The 17,753-nt window shown below is 41.4% G+C and overlaps 1 long non-coding RNA gene across 2 annotated transcripts in view; it reads left to right on the forward strand.

Moving 5' to 3' along the window:
• Positions 1 to 4,068, forward strand: part of LOC126061162 (uncharacterized) — a 33,773-nt gene extending 29,705 nt beyond the window's left edge. Inside the window, exons 4-5 of one of the 2 annotated variants that reach the window (XR_007513693.1) lie at positions 2,568 to 2,699; positions 3,682 to 4,068. This is a non-coding gene — a long non-coding RNA (uncharacterized LOC126061162). Of the gene's footprint in view, positions 1 to 2,567; positions 2,934 to 3,681 lie in introns of those variants that run through there. The other variant, XR_007513692.1, reaches the window with a different exon arrangement.
• The last annotated feature ends 13,685 nt before the right edge of the window (positions 4,069 to 17,753 follow it).

Raw genomic sequence — 17,753 nt, forward strand, 5'->3', positions numbered from 1 at the left:
CAGCATATGGATGGATCTTGTTTTTTAATCCATTCTGCCACTCTCTGTCTCTTTATCGGTGCATTTAGTCCATTTACATTCAGGATAATTATGGATAGGTATGAATTTAGTGCTATCATTTTGATGTCTTTTTTTTTGTGTGTTGTTGACAGTTTCTTTCTCCCTCTTAATTTTATGTGCTGAGTAGATTTTCTTTATATATTGTCCTTTCCTCATATTTGTTGTTGATTTTGTTTCTGCTGAGTCTCTATTTTTCCCTCATATTTTATTTTGATGAGTAGGATAGTTTGTCTCATTTGTGGTTACCTTATTATTTACCCCTATTTTTCTTTTTTTTTTCTAAATTTACAACTAACTTTTATTTCTTTGTATCGCCATATCTTCCTCTCCACATGGAAGGTGTATGATCACATTTCTTAGTCCCTCTTTATTATTTTAATGTTGTCTTCTTTTATATAATAACATCACTGTTACCCTGTTTTGAGCTTTTTTTTTTTTTTTAATACTCTTGCTTTGTTTTTTTAGATTTCCCTGTCTGGGTTGACTTCTGGTTGCTCTGCCCAGTGTTCTAGCGTTGGGTTGATACCTGATATTATTGATTTTCTAACCAAAGAACTCCCTTTAGTATTTCTTGTAGTTTTGGTTTGGTTTTTACAAATTCCCTAAACTTGTGTTTATCTGGAAATGTCTTAATTTCATCTTCATATTTAAGAGACAGTTTTGCTGGATATTTGATTCTTGGCAGGCAATTTTTTTCCTTCAATTTTTTAAATATGTGGTCCCATTGCCTTCTTGCCTGCATGGTTTCTGCTGGGTAGTCCGAGCTTATTCTTATTGGCTCTTCTTTGTAGGTGCCTTTTCATTTATCCCTCACTGCTCTTATAATTCTCTCTTTATCTTTGGTTTTGGCAAGTTTGATTATAATATGTCTTGGTGACTTTCTTTTAAGATCTACCTTATGTGGAGTTCGATGAGCATCTTGGATAGATATCTTCCCATCTTTCACAATATCAGGGAAGTTTTCTGCCAACAAATCTTCGACAATTCTCTCTGTATTTTCTGTTATCCCTCCCTGTTCTGGTACTCCAGTCACTCGCAGGTTATTTCTCTTGCTAGAGTCCCACATGATTCTTAAGTTTTCTTCACTTTTTTAAATTCTTTTATCTGATTTTTCTTTAAATATATTAGTGCCAAGTGATTTATCTTTGAGTTCAGAAATTCTAGCTTCTACTTGCTGAATTCTGCTCCTCTGACTTTCTATTGAGTTGTCTAATTCTGTAATTTTACTGTTAATCTTCTGAATTTCTGATCGCTGCCTGTCTATGGGTTTTTCCAGCTTATTAAACTTTTCATTATGTTCCTAAATAATCTTTCTAATTTCTTGAGTTGCTTTATCTGTGTGTTCTTTGGCTTGTTCTGTGTATTGCCTCATTTCCTTCCTGATGTCTTGAAGGGTTCTGTATATTAAACTTTTGTATTCTGCATCTGGTAATTCCAGGAATGCACTTTCTTCTAGAAGGTCCCTGGATTCTTTGTTTTGAGAGCCTGTTGAGGTGATCATGGTCTGTTTCTTTATGTGACTTGATATTGACTTTTGTCTCCAAGCCATCTCTGAGTTATTGTATTAGTTCATGCTTGCTTACTGTGTTGTAGCTGCTTGCTTTGTTTTGTTTTGGTATACCCCTATGGGTTGCTTCAGTGAGCTAGCTTGATTATTTTCACCTTTGGAGCTCTGATGTCCTGTCCCCAGCTGGCTAGAGCTGTTATCAGGTATATCAGTCTAGGAGTCCACTCAGTTTTCTTGTGTGAATTCAGCTCAGGTTTCCAGGTAGCTGATCATCAAGTGTGTGGTACAGGCTCAGTCCTACAGTCTTAGAGGGGCAGGGGTGATTGGCGTATATACCGGTATCTGATTACAGCAGGGGGTCATGCTCTGAACAAGGCAGGGGGCTGAGAACCGACCCCTAAGTGTCTCTGAGGAAAATGTGTCCCTGTTCCCTAGAGCGTGCAGGTGGGTGGGTTCTGCAGATGGACCAGGGGCACCCAAAGTTTTTGGTTGTAAGGACTGGGAGGTACCAGTTATCTTTGGACCCCTGTCACAGGTGGCTGGGTGACCTGAGTGGAGCTACCAGTCCTTAGGTCCCTGCTGTGGGTAGGTGAGGACCTTGTTTAATAGGCGAAGCAGTCTGAAACATGAAACACCCACCTTTCCATCACACAACTGAACTGGTTGGAGTTTGCCAGCAAGGGCCTATTCTCCCAAAATAGGCCCACACAGGTCCATGCAAAAGGGAAAGGTGCTCAAGGTCCATGGACGGTTTATGCCTGGACAGGAGCTGCTTCTGTCCTGAGGTCCCCCGGTTAATGGAGCTTGCAAATTATCTTTTCCCCCGAGTTGCAAATTTTTTCCTTCCCCAAGGCCAGGAGGATAGCTCTAGGTGCTCACCAGGGTCTATCTCAGGCCCAGGGATGCAGCCACTGAAGCTAGCTTGGGGGTGGGGGGGGCATGGTAAAATATACGCAAATACTTAGCTTTTGCCAAGAGCGCGTTCTCCCATTCTCCTCAGGTTCCAGAGGTGTGAGTGGGCTGTGTGGCTGGCTGCTTCTTCCTGAGGAAACTTCAGCCAAATGCTAGGACCAGCCCGCTGCTGCCACCGCTCCAGGAATGGTGCCTGAGGGCTCCCCACGATTCAAGTCTGGTAACTCCGCTCCACTTCTGAATGGCCTCTTCCTCCCTCTGCCCCTCAGTTCGTTGTCTAAGCTTGTCTTTGATGCTCAGGGCTCCCAACTTGTCACAAATATACTTGTTTCACTTGTTTTTTTGGGTCTTTGTTGTAAAGAGGGCTCCACGGAAGCATCTGTCTATTCCGCTATCTTGGCTTCGCCTCCTGGATTTTTTTTTTCCTTAAAGGTCTCTGGGTGGCACAAATGGTTTGCACCCAATTACTAACCTAAAGGTTGGCAGTTTGAACCCAACCAGTGGTGCTGTGGAAGAAAGGCCTGGAGATATGCTTCTGTAAAGATTACAGCGAAGAAAAAACCCCAAGAGAATGCAGTACTCTGTAACACGTGGGGTTGCTATGAGTTAGGGTCAACTTGACGGTGATAGGTGTTCGGGTTTTTTTTGGTTTTATATTGTTTCTTTAGAGTCCTGGAGGTTTGGAAAATAGTGGGGGTCTGTACATGTAATTGTGATTAACTTCAAGAAAACATGAAAAATTAGTCACCACAAGGCAGGAGAAAGAGGATAGTTGGAACTCACCAGCAGAACTGGACCTTGGGGCTCTGTGACTGCCTCAAGAATCTGATCCTCAACTCTACCAAGTCCCTCTACTGTCCAGTTTAAGCCATTTCCATTATTGTGTCCTCCAAGGAGGCACTGAATTTTTGCCTGCCTCACTAATAACCAGCAATCAGCAGGACACCTCAAAGGCTTACACTGATTGTATACTTCCCCCACCTTTTTTTTTATTGTGGTTTAAATGAAGGTTCACAGAGCAAATTAGTTTCTCATTAAACGATACACATATTGTTTTGTGCCATTGTTTGCCAACCCTACGCTGTGTCCACGCTCTCCCCCCTCAACCTTGGTTTCCCCATTACCAGCTTTCCTGTCCCCTCCTGCCTTCTCATCCTTGCCTCTGGGTTGTTGTGCCCATTTGATCTCATTTTGTTTTGTAGACCTGTCTAATCTTTTGCTGAACAATGAACCTCAGAAGTGACTTCAGGACTAAGTTAAAAGGGTGTCCGATGGCCATACTCTCAGAGTTTCTCCAGTCCCTATCAGACCAGTAAGTCTTGCCTCTTTTTGTGAGTTAGAATTTTGTTCTACATTTTTCTCCAGCTCTGCCCAGGACCCTCTATTGTAATCTCTGTAACAGCAGTTGGTGGTGGTAGCCAGGCACCATCTAGTTGTGCTGGACTCGGTCAGGTGGTGGCTGTGGTAATTATGGTCCATTAGTCCTTTGGACTAATCTTTCTCTTGTGTCTTTGGTTTTCTTCATTCTCCCTTGCTCCAGACAGGGTGATTTTGCTCATTTTTTGATTGGGTTGTTTGTCTTTTTGTTGTTCAGCTGTAGAAGTTATATATATTATATATATATATATATATATACCATATATATATGTATATATATACTTAGTTTTTTAGTTTGTATATACATACAAACTAAAAAACTAAGTATATATATACATATATATGGTATATATATATATATATATATATATATATATAATATTAGGCCCTTACCCAATTTAAGGCTCCCAAATTTTTTCTCCCAGCCTGTAGCTTGTCTTTTCACTTTGTTGATAAAGTCCTTTGATGTACAAAAGTATTTAATTGTTTTGAGGTCCCATTTATCTATTTTGTCTTTTGCTACACAAGCTTTTGTTGTCATATCTGTGTATATATTTTTAAAAATTCCATAATAAAACTGGATGAACCCCCAAAACTATTGCCCTGAGATAATTTTTAAATGTTAAACCAAAAATATCCCTGATGTCTTCTTAAGCCAAATAACTGTTTAGCTTAGCTAGTAAAAAATGTCTGCCTTGACCATTATGCTCTTTTAAAAACTCTCTATTTGGGATCAAAGTGACAACAGCAACTCAAAAGATTAGATAGGAACCTTAGGGGGCAGTCAGTTTATGTTATGTTAATGAGGGAGGAACAAAGCAGAAAAGGAGGATGAGAATGGTTGCACAACTCGAAGAATGTAATCAATGTCACTGAATTGTACATGTAGAAACTTTGAATTGGTATATGTTTTGCTGTGTATTATTTCAGCAACAACAACAAAGTAAATCATTTAAAAAATTCCATAATCAAAAGTAAAAAAGACAGACATGCAGATAGAATAAGAGGTATCAAATAATAATAATAAAGTTAGCAGTTTTTCCCTCTGTTCTCAACCCCTGTCTCCATTGTAACCCATTAATGTACAAAGATCTAAAGACTAAGTAGTCTATTTGGCTGGTCAGGAGTCATTTTTCACATTCTTCCTTAATAACCCTTTCCAAGCCCATTTACAGTAACATCTTATTAATTCTTTTGGAAATGAGATAGTGTGGATTTAATTAATCATTCAAATGACCAACAATGACCCCTTTAAGTTAAATGCTAATTATTTTGATAAAACTTTTTCTAGAATGCCTTATACTATTTCCTCTCATAGTAAATTGAGTTACTAAAACATCTTAACTTTTTTTTTTGACTCAGAGTCATTGATATGAAACCTCAGGCGCTGTCCTGGCTTTCATCCAGCCAGGGTCTATTTAATTATCTGGTGCTATTAGTGCTAATTCAAAAGGCTCTGAGACTTCTATTCTTTTCTGCCTGGTGATCGTCCCATTTTCTCTCTGCTTGCTGCAGTCAGCATGTCTGTGTCCCTCCTTCCCTGTGATTGTAATCCTAAGCTGCCCTGTATACAGTAGGCACTCAATAATGATTTGTTGAATTGGATTAAGCTGAGAAGAATGGAAGGTTGCCAGAGGAAACCAAATAATTGAGCTTGTTAAATCACTAACCTTAATTCCAGACGCATCACTTTAGCTCCTGAGTATAGCTTGGGAACTCATACCTGTGTTCCAAGTGGTTGACGTTGCCAAGAGCTGGCTGCTGAATTAAAAGGGAGGGGCATTGCTTTATTATATATGGAAATGTATATTTGCAGGCACGTGTAATTGCTGCTAATTTGTACAGCAGGAAGAACAAGAGTAGCGAATTGATGAAGGAGTCCTATTTCTATTTCTAGAATGAATACTCCTTGATTGCCTTACGTACAACCCTTCCCCTCATTGTAGACCCCAGTGTATGAAAGTATTGTCCGTGAAATTCGAAGCTACTTGTTGACATCGAAACACATGTTTATTAAAAAAGGTGAAATATTCTGATTAAAACAAAGAACTAGGCAAATTGCATGGAAGCAAAAAACGCCTCATGCACCTAATGTAATTGGTCTTCCCTACTAAAATATTTGATCTTTAACTATGAGATATAACATAAGAGCGTCTTTAGTAGGCATTTACTTATATCTTACTAAATATAGTTTTCCTCAGGCCCCAAACCTTGAAGTCATCCTAGACTCCTCTTGGTCTTGTAACCGAACGCCACTTGGGTTCTTGTCCTGTCTTATATTAGCCGATTGAAATAAGACGGATGCTGATTGCAACGGAAACAGAAAGTGGCAAGTTTATTGTCTGCGCTTACAAGGAGCGCGTGGGGTCTAGTGACCTTAAGGCCACGTGCTTGCTGACTAAGGGGGCTGGGGAGCTTTTTGTTTCCAGTGGCGTCAGGGGCTTGGTTTTGGTACCTGGAATTTTCTGCCTTTAGCTCTCCCATGCCTATATCTGGGGGTGGATGTGATTTCAATCTAGGCATGCTTCGAGGTGTAACTAGGGCTATTCAGTGGACAGAGCTGCTACCTGCTGCAACTTCCTGCTCAAAACAAGCTTGTGGTTAGCAAGACAAAGAGAGGGGGGAAGGGGTGTTGATTGGGGTTTTCAATATGGCTGAGCAGCCTGTTTCAGTCTCACCTCACATCCAATCCATCCATAAATCCTGTTGGCTCTACCCACAAAATCTATCCAGAATCCAGCCATTTCTCAACACCTCTACGGCTGCACTCCAATCCAGTCCCTGCTGTCCCTCTTCAGGACTTTGTATTAGCATCTTATGTTGTGGTCTCCTGCTTCCATTCTTGCTATCTCCTCTGTCTGTACACTACCCTGTGGCTGGAGCAATTATCTATCAAAAGACAGTCTTACTCTGACTAAAGAAATACAGGAAAGGAAACAAATAACCCGAAAAAGAAACAAGATGGGCCACATCACAACAGACCCAACTGAAATTAAAAGAATCGTATCAGATTATTATGAAAAATTGTACTCTAACAAATTTGCAAACCTTGAAGAAATGGATGAATTCCTAGAAAAACACTACCTACCTAAACTAACACAATCAGAAGTAGAAAAACTAAATAGACCCGTAACAAAAAAAGAGATTGAAACGGTAATCAAAAAACTCCCGACAAAAAAAAGCCCTGGCCCGGGATGGCTTTACTGCAGAGTTCTACCAAACTTTCAGAGTAGAGTTAACACCACTACTACTAAAGGTATTTCAAAGCATAAAAAATGACAGAATACTGCCTAACTCATTCTATGAAGCCACCATATCCCTGATACCAAAACCAGGTAAAGACATCACAAAAAAAGAAAATTACAGACCTATATCCCTCATGAACATAGATGCAAAAAATCCTCAACAAAATTCTAGCCAATAGAATTCAACAACATATCAAAAAAATAATCCACCATGACCAAGTGGGATTTATACCAGGTATACAAGGCTGGTTTAATATTAGAAAAACCATTAATGCAATCCACCATATAAATAAAACAAAAGACAAAAACCACATGATCTTATCAATTGATGCAGAAAAGACATTTGACAAAGTCCAACACCCATTCGTGATAAAAACTCTCAGCAAAATAGGAATTGAAGGAAAATTCCTCAACATAATAAAGGGCATTTATACAAAGCCAACAGCCAACATCACTCTAAATGGAGAGAACCTGAAAGCATTCCCCCTGAGAACGGGAACCAGACAAGGATGCCTTTTATCACCGCTCTTATTCAACATTGTGCTAGAGGTCCTAGCCAGAGCAATTAAGCTAGACAAAGAAATAAAGGGCATCCGGATTAGCAAGGAGGAAGTAAAATTATCTCTATTTCCAGATGACGTGATCTTATACACAGAAAACACTAAGGAATCGTCCAGAAAACTACTGAAACTAATAGAAGAGTTTGGCAGAGTCTCAGGTTATAAGATAAACATACAAAAATCACTTGGATTCCTCTATATCAACAAAAAGAACATCAGAGAGGAAATCACCAAATTAATACCATTCACAGTAGCCCCCAAGAAGATAAAATACTTAGGAATAAATCTTACCAAAGATGTAAAAGACCTATACAAAGAAAACTACAAAGTACTAGTGTAAGAAACTAAAAAAGACCTACATAAGTGGAAAAACATACCTTGCTCATGGATAGGAAGACTTAACATAGTAAAAATGTCTATTCTACCAAAAGTAATCTATACATTTAATGCAATTCCGATCCAAATTCCAATGACATTTTTTAATGTGATGGAGAAACAAATCACCAACTTCATATGGAAGGGAAAGAAGCCCCAGATAAGTAAAGCATTACTGAAAAAGAAGAAGAAAGTGGGAGGCCTCACTCTACCTGATTTTAGAACCTATTATACAGCCACAGTAGTCAAAACAGCCTGGTACTGGTGCAACAACAGGCACATAGACCAATGGAACAGAATTGAGAACCCAGATATAAATCCATCCACATATGAGCAGCTGATATTTGACAAAGGCCCAGTGTCAGTTAATTGGGGAAAAGATAGTCTTTTTAACAAATGGTGCTGGCATAACTGGATATCCATTTGCAAAAAAATGAAACAGGACCCATACCTCACACCATGCACAAAAACTAACTCCAAGTGGATCAAAGACCTAAACATAAAGACTAAAACGATAAAGATCATGGAAGAAAAAATACGGACAACGTTAGGAGCCCTAATTCAAGGCATAAACGGAATACAAAATATTACCAAAAATGATGAAGAGAAACCAGATAACTGGGAGCTCCTAAAAATCAAACACCTATGCTCATCTAAAGACTTCACCAAAAGAGTAAAAAGACCACCTACAGATTGGGAAAGAATTTTCAGTAATGACATCTCCGACCAGCACCTGATCTCTAAAATTTATATGATTCTGTTAAAACTCAACCACAAAAAGACAAACAACCCAATCAAGAAGTGGGCAAAGGATATGAACACACACTTCACTAAAGAAGATATTCAGGCAGCTAACAGATACATGAGAAAATGCTCTCAATCTTTAGCCATTAGAGAAATGCAAATTAAAACTACGATGAGATTCCATCTCACTCCAACAATGCTGGCATTAATCCAAAAAACACAAAATAATAAATGCTGGAGAGGCTGCGGAGAGATTGGAACTCTTATACACTGCCGGTGGGAATGTAAAATGGTACAACCACTTTGGAAATCTATCTGGCGTTTTCTTAAAAAGTTAGAAATAGAACTACCATACAACCCAGAAATCCTACTCCTCGGAATATACCCTAGAGAAATAAGAGCCTTCACACGAACAGATGTATGCACACCCATGTTTATTGCAGCTCTGTTTACAATAGCAAAAAGCGGGAAGCAACCAAGGTGTCCATCAACGGATGAATGGTTAAATAAATTGTGGTATATTCACACAATGGAATACTATGCATCGATAAAGAACAGTGACGAATCTGTGAAACATTTCATAACATGGAGGAACCTGGAAGGCATTATGCTGAGTGAAATTAGTCAGAGGCAAAAGGACAAAGATTGTATAAGACCACTATTATAAGATCTTGAGAAATAGTATAAACTGAGAAGAACACATACTTTTGTGGTTATGAGGGGGGGAGGGAGGGACGGTGGGAGAGGGTTATTTACTGATTAGTTAGTAGATAAGAACTACTTTAGGTGAAGGGAAGGACAATACTCAATACACAGAAGGTCAGCTCAACTGGACTGGACCAAAAGCAAAGAAGTTTCCGGGATAAACTGAATGCTTCAAAGGTCAGCAGAGCAAGGGCGGGGGTTTGGGGACTATGGCTTAAGGGGACTTCTAAGTCAATTGGCAGAATAATACTATTATGAAAACATTCTGCATCCCACTTTGAAATGTGGCGTCTGGGGTCTTAAATGCTAACAAGTGGCCATCTAAGATGCATCAGTGGGTCTCAACCTACCTGGATCAAAGGAGAATGAAGAACACCAAGGTCACACGATAACTATGAGCCCAAGAGACAGAAATGGCCACATGAACCAGAGACTTACATCATCCTGAGACCAGAAGAACTAGATGGTGCCCGGCCACAACCGATGACTGCCCTGACAGGGAGTACAACAGAGAACCCCTGAAGAAGCAGGAGATCAGTGGGATGCAGACCCCAAATTCTCAGAAAAAGACCAGACTTAATGGTCTGACTGAGACTAGAGGAATCCCGGCGGTCATGGTCCCCAAACCTTCTGTCGGCCCAGGACAGGAACCATTCCCGAAGACAACTCATCAGACATGGAAGGGACTGGACAATGGGTTGGAGAGAGATGCTGATGAAGAGTGAGCTACTTGCATCAGGTGGACACTTGAGACTGTGTTGGCATCTCCTGTCTGGAGGGGAGATGGGAGGGTAGAGAGGGTTAGAAACTGGCAAAGTTGTCACGAAAGGAGAGACTGGAAGAGCTGACTCATTAGGGGAAGAGTAAGTGGAAATATGGAGTAAGATGTATATAAACTTATATGTGACAGACCGACTTGATTTGTAAACTTTCACTCAAAGCACAATAAAAATTATTTAAAAAAAAAAAGGTAGACCTAGCAATCTGCTTCCAAAAAGTCACAGTCTTGAGAACCCTATGGAACAGTACTACTCTGCACACTTGGGGTTGCCATGAGTCGGAATCGACTCAATGGCAACTAACAACATTACCATAGCTTCTTATCTGGCCTCTCTACCTTCATTTTCATCCTTTGCCAATTTATTCCTCACCTCTGCCAAAGGGATTTTTCCAAAATGAGAAAAAAAAAAAAAAGACAGTCTCACTGAGTCTCTTCCCTGCCCAGTACCCTCCAGTGGCTCCCAGGTCACACAAAGCCCCCATCATGATCGACTGGCCAACACAATCTTGCTCTGCCCACCTCTCAGACCTCATTTCCTGCACTCTCCCCCTCAGTCACTCTGCTCCAATCACACCAGCCTTCTTGCTGCTCTTGGAACACACAAGAAATACTTGTCAAATGAATGAAGTACAATAGTTCCCAAATGAGCGAATGAATTAATTCTTCAATTATTACAATAAATTACAAGTGATACAGGCTGTTATGCTATCCCAGCCCAGGGAGATGCTCTTTTGTTCAACTGGCCTGCACTTGTGGCTCTCAGACATAAGCAAGCATCCAAATCCCCTGGAGGGCTTGTTAAAACACAGCTGGCTGGGCCCACCCCTGGCGTTTCTGATTCAGTGGGTCTGGGATGAGCTCTGAAAATGTGCATTTCTAACGAGTTCCCAGATGATACTGGTGCTGCTAGACCTGGCCTGGACTGTGAGAACCACCGGCCTAAATATTCTAGACTGTATTTGCTTTTCTGGGAGCCCTGGTGGCTCAGCGGTTAAGAGCTTGGCTGCTAACTAAAAGGTCGACAGTTCGAATCCACCAGCTTGGAAACCTTATGGGGTAGCTCTACTCTGTCTTGTAGGGTTGCTATGAGTCAGAATTGACTCGACAGCAACAGGTTCCATTTGGTTTGGCTTGGATTTGCTTTTCTGAGCAGAAATTTGGCAAATTTTGGCCCAGTGCTCCTGGCTGCCTGTCTGATTAAAGAGAATTATTGCAGAGATGTATGGGAAAACAAACCCAGGGTGTCACTTTTTGACACTTAACCACAGGGTGGCCCCCTAACTCCAGTAATTACTCCATTGGCCCAGTTAGGGCCAGCACCACTGCTGTCAGCTCTTGTTATCTGGAGCTCTTGTTATTTGGAGAAGTCCCAAGCTATTAAGGAAAAAAAAAAAGTGAATTAGCTTTAAGGCCAATGGTTTGCTGCTTCATGGGGCCTGCTGGTGGCTTCCTCAGCAATGTAAGCTGTGGTGCTCTGCTGGAAATCACTACTGTCTCTCAGATGGAAATGACACAGGGGAAAGTCAATTTGTAAACATGAGCAGACATTAGAAGATGAAAGGAGATTTCATTGTAGGCAACAAAGAAGGAGACACACACAGGACAAAGGCTCTCCTCTGTAAAGCCCACACAGGGACTTGCGCACAATAGACACTTCATAAGCACTGATGGAGGAGTAGGTGGAATCCACTCACACACAAGCCTCCTCCCAAAACCCTCTTTGTGGTAAAAGAGAAGAGAACCTTTCCTTCAGCTTTCAGCTGCCATTCCCCATTGTTCTCACCTTGCTCCCAGTCAGACAAGAGGGCCTGGGACCAGCAGGAGTGAGAGACAAAGACCGACCATAGAGTGCCTGGGAATGCTGCCTTCTTGGGCTGCCACATGAGGCATGAGGCTGATAACCGAGAAGGAAGAGGCCCTGGGCTGGCAGCTGCAGGGCCCAAGTGGTGAGTGCTGGGGAGCAGAGGAAGGGGAGGCAATGTGAGTGGGCCCTACCTGCACCCCTTCTTTTTCTCTCCAATCCGTTGGCCTACTTCTCTCTCTTTGTAGAATGAAGATCTAATTTCACACCTAATGGCTTCTGGAAAATGCATCCAAATGAGATGTGCAAAGGTTAGAAATAGCCTTCCATTATAATGGGGGTTCCACTCTCAGAAAGGCAAACAAGACTATAAAATTCCTAATGACACCTTTGCCCAGTAGACATAGTCTTCATAATATAGTTCTAGCAGTTGAAACATGTTCTTTACTTGTGAATAGGAAGTTGACCTTTTCTTTCCCAATAGGGGTTCTCATTGAAGGTACAGACTCACCACTTTGGGTACTGGTAATTTTCATCTTTGTTTCAGTTTTATCAGATTTATGAAACCCACACTTCTCACGAGTATCACTACCTTCATGTCTCTGTTTTCTACTCATCTGAGAAAAAAAAAAAAAGGGCAAGTGCAATGAAAACTCAAATAGCTGTAAAATAAATATTGTTGAACAAAGATGGTGACACCACAGAAATGGAAGTTTTGAGGTGTTCACCCATCTACGGGTGAGCAAAAGTCTGCATTTATCATATTATAGATATTTAGGGGAATCAGGGCATACAGGTGACTTCGTCTGGAAATGGGAGCTGTGGCAGACCCTACAGATTGGCCACTCAGGGTGCACTGTAACTGCTGTCAGGTGCACCTTCCTGAGCAATAAAGGCTGAAAAACCAAAAGCCACAATTCTTGGACTTCCTTATAACTCTGCCAGGCACAGGCAGCCGTGTGAAACTCAAAAGGCGAGCTTGAGAAGGTGGAAGTGAGTAATCTGGGGTAGAGCTACATTGGGAGATCGGACTGGAGAACTCTGGGGGAGATTCTGCTGCCTGGTTCCTAATGTCATAGGTGCTGAGTGGCAGGTGGTGGCAATAATGGAATTTCTGTTAGAAAAGTTCTGTTAGAATTCTCATGGTTCCTGGCTATTAGCAACCCACCTGTTTCCCTATCCCTCCTAGAAATTCAGTATTCTCTTTAATAAGACCATCATCAGTGCTTTTCTGATTTTAGTAACTAGAGTAGATTCTGTTGTCTGCAACTTGGAACCCTTACCAATAGTGTACTCTATCCAAAGCAGAGCAATGCAGCATGGATGGCCTCAAGGAGATGTGTTTTGACATCATTCTCTTCAAATGCCCTGAAGTTGTGACGAGTATCCCGTTACATGTTCTTCTAGTTCCTGTTAACAGTTCTGATCTCTTCTCATGTGCTCTGATGTTTATCACGTCAGAGGGTTTCCAGTACTCCCTACCTGATGGCTGATTTTTATCCTGTGTCCCTTATCCTGTTCCTTGATGGCGTTACTTTGGACATCCAGCCTGACACTCTTCTTTGGCCACTTTTGTGGCACCTTCAGCATTGTCACTTGTACGTTTTAGACAGCAACCACCGTGAGAACACAAACACTATAGAGAAGTAAATAGAATGATGTGCACCACTCAAAATAAAAAACCCCAAAACAAAACACTAGTGCTTATTGATCCAGAGCTTACAGTCAGGTATGACATGAGACTCCTCACTGGCTGAGAGCATAGGCTAATACTCGCTCTACTGGCTAACCAGTATGGTAAAAAAAAAAAAAAAAAAAAATCCACTGTTAATTCTGTTCTTCAATACTGTAATTTCTCATGTGATCAGCACAGTCAGCATTGCCTAGAACAATGCTAGATGTAGTTTACTTTTATTGTACAAAAGGGCCAGTGGCAGGAAAGTGAATATAAATGTTATAGATTGAAGTGTGTCCTCCCTTTTCCCCAAATATGGGTTGGAATCCTAATCCCTATACCCTATACCTGACAAATGTAATGTAACCACTTTCCATAATGTGATCAAATATAATGTAACCAATCAGATGAGGTCTTACCAGTGAAGGGTGGATTCTAAACCTAATCATTTCTGAGTTGTAAGAAGAGTAGATCAGACTCAGAGGCACACACATACTGGGGAAGACAGATGCCACAGGAGGAGCACCAAGAACGAGGAACTCCTGGGGTGACCAGCAAGGGCAGAATTAACACACCTGAGACCTTGATTTGGGCTTTTAGCCTCCAGAACTGTGAGAAAATAAATTTCTGTTCTTTAAAGCCACTCACTTGTGGTATTTGTGTTACAGCTCATTGTTGTCAAGTGCTGTCACAGGACTAGAGAAATAAGACACTAGGGAAGTGGAAAGCTGCCTGGAATGTTCATGTAAATAGCATCAACCCAACGGTGAGAGAAGGCACCTGTGCTGAGAATGGGACATAAAGAAGCTCAACCAGTGATGCAGCCTTGCTGCATATTAGAATCACTGGGTTTTTGTTAAAATGCCAATACCCAGGCCCCAACCTAGACCAACTGAACCAGTCTTTGTGGGTAGGAACGAGGCAGATTTTTAAGCTCTCAAGGATGAGACTAGACTAGACTAGACCTTTATACTTTTCTCCACTTATCCCTGTGAACGTGGCTTTTTCTTCTCCCCACAGGCATCACCTGAGGTGTTAAGATGAAGTGACTGCATAGCTTTTTCTTGTGAGCAGTACTTGGGGCTGGAGGCCAGCTTCCCATTCAGAGACTGTTTTCTCCTGAGAGAATTCAGCTACTTCTGTGTTAAATTCAGTTTGGGGAGCCTTTGATTCTTCATGGAACCATGGGTAGTCAGCAAGGGGAAAAATAGAAATGATGATGCTATAATCTGATGAAAACGGGTGGATGAATTGCACTGCATTACCGTCTAGGGCAAGTTGATCCCCTTGGCTGACAGTGCAGGCAAGCAGATTTCTCTTCAGATTAAGTTCAACATGGAACTCTAATTGGCTGGGGAGAGGCTTTGTGGGAAATTTCTAGGATGGGTCTTCTAGCAAAGACCATGAACTAGGGATACCCACAGATGGTGACGGTTCTAGATCAGTGGTTCTCAAACTCTCACAGGCCCCAGAGTCAGCTGGGGACTTTGTTAAATGCAGAATTCCTAGTCCCATCCCTGGCCTCACTGAGCCAGCATCTGCAGGTGAGGCTGATGGTCACTAACCCAGCCACTCTTAGCCTTCACTGCACATCGGAATCCTCTGGGCAACTTTAAAAATACTGATATTCCAGAAATTCTGATTATTTGGTTTTGGGCATGGGGATTTTTCAAAGCTTTCCAGAAAATTCTAATGCATAGCCAGGCTTGGGAACTGCTAGCAAGAGAAGTGCTACATTAGACTTTTTTTTTTTTAATAGTAATTTTTATTGTGCTTTGAGTGAAAGTTTACAAATCAAGTCAGTCTGTCACATATAAGCTTACATACACCTTACTCCATACTCCCACTTACTCTCCCCCTAATGAGTCAGCCTGCTGCCTCCTTCCAGTCTCTCCTTTCGTGACAATTTTGCCAGTTTCTACCCTCTCTACCCTCCTGTCTCCCCTCCGGACAGGAGATGCCAACACAGTCTCAAGTGTCCACCTGATACAAGTAGCTCACTCTTCATCAGCATCTCTCTCCAACCCATTGTCCAGTCCCTTCCATGTCTGATGAGTTGTCTTCGGGAATGGTTCCTGTCCTGGGCCGACAGAAGGTTTGGGAACCATGACTGCCAGGATTCCTCTAGTCTCAGTCAGACCATTAAGTCTGGTCTTTTTCTGAGAATTTGGGGTCTGCATCCCACTGATCTCCTGCTTCTTCAGGGGTTCTCTGTTGTACTCCCTGTCAGGGCAGTCATCGGTTGTGGCTGGGCACCATCTAGTTCTTCTGGTCTCAGGATGATGTAAGTCTCTGGTTCATGTGGCCCTTTCTGTCTCTTGGGCTCATAGTTATCGTGTGACCTTGGTGTTCTTCATTCTCCTTTGATCCAGGTGGGTTGAGACCCATTGATGCATCTTAGATGGCCGCTTGTTAGCATTTAAGACCCCAGACACCACATTTCAAAGTGGGATACAGAATTTTCTCATAATAGAATTATTTTGCCAATTGACTTAGAAGTCCCCTTAAGCTAGTCCCCAAATCCCCCCCACTTGCTCCGCTGACCTTTGAAGCATTCAGTTTATCCTGGAAACTTCTTTGCTTTTGGTCCAGTCCAGTTGAGCTGACCTTCCGTGTATTGAGTATTGTCCTTCCCTTCACCTAAAGTAGTTCTTATCTACTAACTAATCAGTAAATAACCCTCTTCCGCCCTCCCTCCCTCCCCCCCTCATAACCACAAAAGTATGTGTTCTTCTCAGTTTATACTATTTCTCAAGATCTTATAATAGTGGTCTTATACAATATTTGTCCTTTTGCCTCTGACTAATTTCACTCAGCATAATGCCTTCCAGGTTCCTCCATGTTATGAAATGTTTCACAGATTCGTCACTGTTCTTTATCGATGCATAGTATTCCATTGTGTGAATATACCACAATTTATTTAACCATTCATCCGTTGATGGACACCTTGGTTGCTTCCAGCTTTTTGCTGTGGTAAACAGAGCTGCAGTAAACATGGGTGTGCATACATCTGCTTGTGTAAAGGCTCTTATTTCTCTAGGGTATATTCCGAGGAGTGGGATTTCTGGGTTGTATGGTAGTTCTATTTCTAACTTTTTAAGAAAACGCCAGATAGATTTCCAAAGTGGTTGTACCATTTTACATTCCCACCGGCAGTGTATAAGAGTTCCAATCTCTCCGCAGCCTCTCCAGCATTTATTATTTTGTGTTTTTTGGATTAATGCCAGCCTTGATGGAGTGAGATGGAGTCTCATCGTAGTTTTAATTTGCATTTCTCTAATGGCTAAAGATTGAGAGCATTTTCTCATGTATCTGTTAGCTGCCTGAATATCTTCTTTAGTGAAGTGTGTGTTCATATCCTTTGCCCACTTCTTGATTGGGTTGTTTGTCTTTTTGTGGTTGAGTTTTAACAGAATCATATAAATTTTAGAGATCAGGTGCTGGTCAGAGATGTCATTACTGAAAATTCTTTCCCAATCTGTAGGTGGTCTTTTTACTCTTTTGGTGAAGTCTTTAGATGAGCATAGGTGTTTGATTTTTAGGAGCTCCCAGTTATCTGGTTTCTCTTCGTCATTTTTGGTAATATTTTGTATTCCGTTTATGCCTTGAATTAGGGCTCCTAACGTTGTCCGTATTTTTTCTTCCATGATCTTTATCGTTTTAGTCTTTATGTTTAGGTCTTTGATCCACTTGGAGTTAGTTTTTGTGCATGGTGTGAGGTATGGGTCCTGTTTCATTTTTTTGCAAATGGATATCCAGTTATGCCAGCACCATTTGTTAAAAAGACTATCTTTTCCCCAATTAACTGACACTGGGCCTTTGTCAAATATCAGCTGCTCGTATGTGGATGGATTTATATCTGGGTTCTCAATTCTGTTCCATTGGTCTATGTGCCTGTTGTTGTACCAGTACCAGGCTGTTTTGACTACTGTGGCTGTATAATAGGTTCTAAAATCAGGTAGCGTGCGGCCTCCCAATTTCTTCTTCTTTTTCAGTAACGCTTTACTTATC

Source organism: Elephas maximus, chromosome 17 (genome assembly GCF_024166365.1).
Source record: "Elephas maximus indicus isolate mEleMax1 chromosome 17, mEleMax1 primary haplotype, whole genome shotgun sequence".
In the NCBI taxonomy this organism is placed as follows: Eukaryota; Metazoa; Chordata; class Mammalia; order Proboscidea; family Elephantidae; genus Elephas; species Elephas maximus.